Source organism: Mastigoproctus giganteus, chromosome 8 (assembly GCF_048544385.1).
Source record: "Mastigoproctus giganteus isolate SK-2022 chromosome 8, ASM4854438v1, whole genome shotgun sequence".
In the NCBI taxonomy this organism is placed as follows: Eukaryota; Metazoa; Arthropoda; class Arachnida; order Uropygi; family Thelyphonidae; genus Mastigoproctus; species Mastigoproctus giganteus.
The window spans coordinates 167654116-167660125 of NC_143582.1; positions in this window are offsets into that span (position 1 = coordinate 167654116).

The following is a 6010-nucleotide window of genomic DNA, read 5'->3' on the forward strand; positions in this document are numbered from 1 at the left end:
ATTTATTTATTTTCATTTATTGTATTGTGCTTCGCCTCACTCAAATGCAACGTGTGAGCGAGTATTTGTTATGATTATTATTATTAGCCATATGGTGCAAGGAAGCCTGAGGCTTATGCAGCACCAGCCAAAAAAAAAAATTTCTGAATTTACCCTGAGAGAGAGAGAGGGGGGGGGGAGAACAAGATTCAGAGAAGGGAATCAGCAAAAGGAGAATAATGATGATGCCCAGCTCGAACTCAGAACCCTGGGTGTACCAAGCCCATATTAGCTCAATGTTTAACGCATGGAAAAAGGATAGAAATAAATTACTTAAAGAATGCTGAAGGAGAACTGATGGTGAAAACCAATCACAATATGTCATCCAAAGAATTTTATGCATATGCACTAAAAAATGAAAAACTATTAAAGAAAATCCGCTCAAATGAAAAGTATTGCTAAGTAAATATTTTCTTTTTGATAAAATAAATCAGGTTTATTGAATATGTAGTGTAAACATTTATGTAAAACATTTGATGTTAATATTTTATAAAAGTTCTTTTAGTCTTTATAACTCTTGCAATAACATTTTTCGAATTAAAGCACAGGCTATAATTCGGTTAGTTTTATTAAAATTCGCTAATTTTGCATCCCATGAACTTGAAAAATTAACAAAATATAGAAATAAAATATTTGTTATTAAAATTGTACGGTTTTTTTTTTTTTTAAAGAAACAGTATAATGCAAGTACCTCAAAATGAGGAATGAATACCGAAAACATAAGCTTGAGTACCCTAGATCAAATTTTTAATCTGGTCACCCTACGTTACAGTGATGCTTCTTCTCCGACCGACTTCACAGTTTACACTAAACAGTGACATGACGAGAGTTCCGTGACGTGTAATGGTGTGTTTCAGCTTTTATACACTTGTGTTCAGAGAAAGTGCCTCACCTACGAATTTTACATTTGTAATCCTTTTTCGCGATGGTATGTTACATTAATGACTAGCATCACAAATAGAAATATAAGCATCACCATTAGCATTAGCTGAGACCTATGATGCAACGAGGCAAGCTTATACAGGATCAGCCAAAAAAAAAAAACCTTTCCCATTTCACCCATCCGGACACTCCAAATGTTTGTCTAATTCAGCCTTTAATTTATTTAAGCTATCAACTTCCACAACAACAGATGGAAGTCTGTTCCAGCAATCAACTACCTGCTGGCTAAAGGCAAACTTCCGCATATCTGTTCTACAAATGACTTTCCTCAATTTGAATCTATGGCGACTCAGGTTCTTAATCTCAGCAAGTGGAAATATCCATCAGCATTGAGCCAGCTGAAACCATTCAACGCCTTGTACACTTCAATCAGATCACCTTTCAGGTGTCTAGACTCCAGATGCTGCAATTGAAAAAAATTTAAGCCCCTCCTGGCAAGAGAACCCCCTTGTTCCTCACCAATCTTGTTGCCCTTCTCTGAACACCTTCTAGCAACTCTACATCTTTCCTAAAATGAGGCCTCCAGACCTGTATACAGTATTCAAGGTGTGGCCTGACCACTGCCTTATACAAAATGGAGGAGAAATTATTATTATTAGCTATATGGTGCTAGGAAGCCTGAGGCTTATGCTGCACCAGCCAAAAAAAAAATTCCCGAGTTACCCTGAGAGAGAGAGAGAGAGAGAGAGAGAGAGAGAGAGAGAGAGAGAGAGAGAGAGAGAGAGAGGAATCACCAAGAAAAAGAATGATGATATCCAGCTCAGGACCCTGGGTGTGGCAAGTCCATACTCACCAGATGTGAGCCCCTGGGGTTAAATTTTTGAAAAATTAAACATAAGAAAGGCACCTGGGGTGAATGGGATCTATCCAGTTATATTAAAAGAGGCGGCAAAAGAACTAAGCAGACCCTTAGCAATAATTATGAGTGCATCCTTGGACTGAAGAAAGGTCCCAACGGACTGGAGATGTCCAAATGTATCCCCAGCTCACAAAGAAGGATCGAAGGGTCACACGAGTAATAACCGACCTGTTAGCTTAACGTCTGTTCCCGAGAAAATAATGGAGTCGCTGATTAAAGATGCATTGCAGGATCATCTAGACAAGACTGCAGCAATAATTCAGACACAGCATTTGTTTGTTAAGGGAAAGTCTTGTCTGACAAATTTGATTGGATATTATGATGCAGTTACAAAGGAACTGGATGCAAAAAATAATTTTGGTATCATAAACCTGGAGTTAAAAAAAAAAAAAGCTTTGACACTTTGGCACATGGAAGACTACTGTACAAACCGGAGCAGAATGGTATTAAGGGTAAGTTTTTACAATGAATTAAAGAGTGGTTAGTTGGGAAAAGACAGAGGGAGGTATGGACACTGCTCTTCGTGGACTAATGTTATTAATGGCGTTTCACAGGGTTCAGTGTTGGGCCCACAGTTTTGTATATTTTTAAATGATATTGATGAAGGTATATCAAGGCTTAGTGTCAAAGTTTGCAGATGATTCAAAGGTTGGCAGGGTTGTTAATGACAGTAATAACAGTGTGCTACTGCAACAGGATCTAGAAAATTTGGACAGATGGGCTGAGAAGTGGCAACTGAAGTTTAATATTGACAAATGCAAAGTACTGCATACGGGTAGAAGTTACCCCAGAGGAACGTACCAACTGTGTTGTAGGGGTAGAAAATGAAGACCTGGGAGTAATTCTGCAGTCAGATATGAAGTTTTCTGCGAAATGCAGTCCGACTGCAAGAAGTCAAGGAGTTTTGTGAATGATATACAGGAATTTTGCAGCCCTGTTAAAGAACTTCATATCTGACTACACAATTATCTCCAGGTCGTTTCCATTTTCCACCTCCTTGAGTGTAGTGCACACAGTTGGTATGTTTTTCTTGGGTTACTGCTACCCATATTGAATACTTTGCATTTTTCAACGTTAAACTTCAGTTGCCTCTTCTTAGGATTCAGATCCATGGTTTCCTGGGTCGCTACCAGTTGTAATGGACCGTTCTTCCATTTTTTTACCTGTAACAAATGTAAACACATTACTGTTGAACCTCTAATGCAGAAATGAAGCTAAAGTAACTATAGAAGAGCTACTTACACTTTTCGCCAGATGCCAAGGAGCAGTCATCCTGAAGATGCAATTACTTGGCAGGTTGATATGGTCTCTAATGTTTGGCAGCAATTTGCCTTCCAATATAGCCAGGTATCCATTGGCATTTACGGAACTTTTTATAAATTGGATGTGACCTATTCAACGATACGGAATGCAGCCCCATATCATTTGGCTGGTAGGGAATTTCACTGTAAACCAATACAGCCTGGACAGTATTCTTCACATTTACGGCGAATCGTTTGTCTCCCATCAAAGTCATGTAGGTTGAATTTCTCTTCATCCGAGAAAATAACTGACTTCCACTGCTCGGGGGTCCATTTGACATGCTCCATACACCAAATTATTCGGGGCTTTTTAATTTTTTGTGTGAGGAGGGGCTCCTTCTTAGAACAGGCTACAAGTCCATTTTTGAAGAGGTGTCTTCTGACTGTTACTGCACTTGCTACCAGTCCTCTGTATTCTTCCCACTCTCTTTTCAGCTCAGACGAGAACCTTTACTGTTTTTAAGGCACAAGCTTTTATACGCGGTCCTGTTTTGGTGTAGACTCCGGTTCCTTCCGGTTTGCATCTGGTTCCTTTTTTCCTATCAGCAGATCCAGAATTCTTGTACTTGGAAAGAAATCTACTCACTGTCAACTGATTACAAGACACTCATATAAATAATATGATGGGAAGAACAACCTTCCTCACTTAAAGCAATTATAGCACTTTCTTCGTAGAATCAACTGTACGTAACTTGCCATCCTGACACAAGCAAGGAATATCTGCAACTCTTGCAGAGCATGCTTATATAGCAGAAACAGCTGATGTAATATTACATCACCACCTATGCGTGTCTATCATATCTGATGAAATCTGTAAAAAACATTGCCTACTCACTACAATTTTAAGGGGGTACTGCACTTTCTTTGAACCCACTGTGTACAATAAACAATGTTGTAGTAGTAGGTGCAGTTGTGAATGACCGATGATACTCGTTCCCCAAACACGAACACTATGTTGTTGTAGTAGGGTTTTAGGAGCATCATTGAGTAAGGCCATATTTCTCTGTGTATGTTGGCTGTAAATTGGGTGTTCTGTGGCGGGTTTTCTGTTTTGCTGGATGAAAAACCCAAATTCTAACATAAAGAAACTATGCTAACTTCGGCTATTTTGAAAAAAAAATAAAATAAAAATACTGTCAGTATTAATGTATCACTATCTAAAAAAAAATTGACAAGAAACTGATGTAGGGTGTTAATCCCTACATCAGTTTGAAATCAAGATTCCTTCTTTAACCCCCCAGCCCTTCTGGCACAATCTATTTTCTACCAGATTGATAATAGCTTCATGTCTTTTTACTCTAACACCATGTGTTCTATGACACCTTTGTGCTGTGTGCGAGCAACTTGACCACATTGCATCTAGTTCTACATGGCATATCCATACCTTGCACTCTTGATATCTAGAGAGGGAAGGGCGTTGACCCTAGCTGGAATTTTTGAATAGCAGACATCACAGAAGCCGTGCAGATCCCTCCATCTCTTCCTTATGGATGCCTTGTTATCTACAGACATTTCCTTCTTTTAACAAATTCTTGGCTGAGCTCAATTCTTTTATGGATGGCTTGTCAATCAGATAACGTACTGTCAGAAGCAGTCCAATTGCTTCTCTAATCATTCTTTTTTCAATAAGGGAATAAACCAACAATGGTCTCCACAATGTTAGCATAGAAATATGCATTAACCAGATCATTTGGTGATATACCCATTTTTAACAGCAAGTCTAACCCGGAATGGCCATAATTCGGCGATCACCGAGTGCAGTCATACATTGGAAGCAGAGGCAAAGCTATAAATTCTATGTCCTCCACTGAAATATTGCAGAAAGTGTCCTATACAATCTTTTACATGGAGACAAACTGTTGGAATACCTTACCATTCTGGAATTCTGGCTGTGGTGGGCATGAGGTAGTTACGCCAGTGAACGATTACCCCCATAACTAGACCTATGCTTCCACAACAGATGGAAGCCTGTTCCAATATTCAACCACCTGCTGGCTGAAGGTAAACTTCTGCACATCCTGCAACCATCCCTCCTCAACTTAAATTTATGGCCCCTTAAGTCCTCTCTCATCATGAGGAAAAATGCCATTGCATTTAATTTACTCAATCCATTCAAGGCCTTAAACACTTTAATGATCACCCCACAGGTGCTTGGTCTCCAGAAGCTGCAATTTGCACAACTGAAGCCTTTCTAGGTATAAGAGCACTCTTTTGTTCCCTTCACAAAATGGGTATATAAGGAGAAAAAGTATTTGTCACAGGTTCATCTAATTGATGTTCTTCACTCTTTCCATGAGCCATGCTGTTCTTGGTGGCAAGCATTGTTGCTGCTGTGCTTGTTGTGTAGTCAATAATGCCACTGCCAGATTCTGAGAGCCTTCTTAAGACGCATTGATATTGGAAAGTACAAGTCTGGTCTCCGGGAATGTACTAAGATTGAATCAAGTGGCAATAAACTAATTTGAACAAAATAATAACTTAGACGGGGGGGCTCCGTAGCCCACCTGGCTACGGAGGCACCTCGCATGAAAGTGTTTTCTATAATATGAAAAGAGTGCGTGCAAATACACACATATTTTAAAGATATATACAAATTTTTATTGATTGCATTTACAAGCTAATCAGAAACATTTCAGTACAGAAACATTGCAAATTAAATGCATGTATAAAATAAGTGCATATGCATGTACTGAAGTTCTGTCACACAATAAATAATTTATGTGCATGGTAAACAATATACTTTTTAATATGGATTCTAAAAATGATGCCGGCAAACAAAATTAAAAAAAAAAAAAAAAAAAAATATTACATATTGTACAAAACCTGGAAGACAAAAACATTCACATGAATGTTTCAACAAGACCACAAC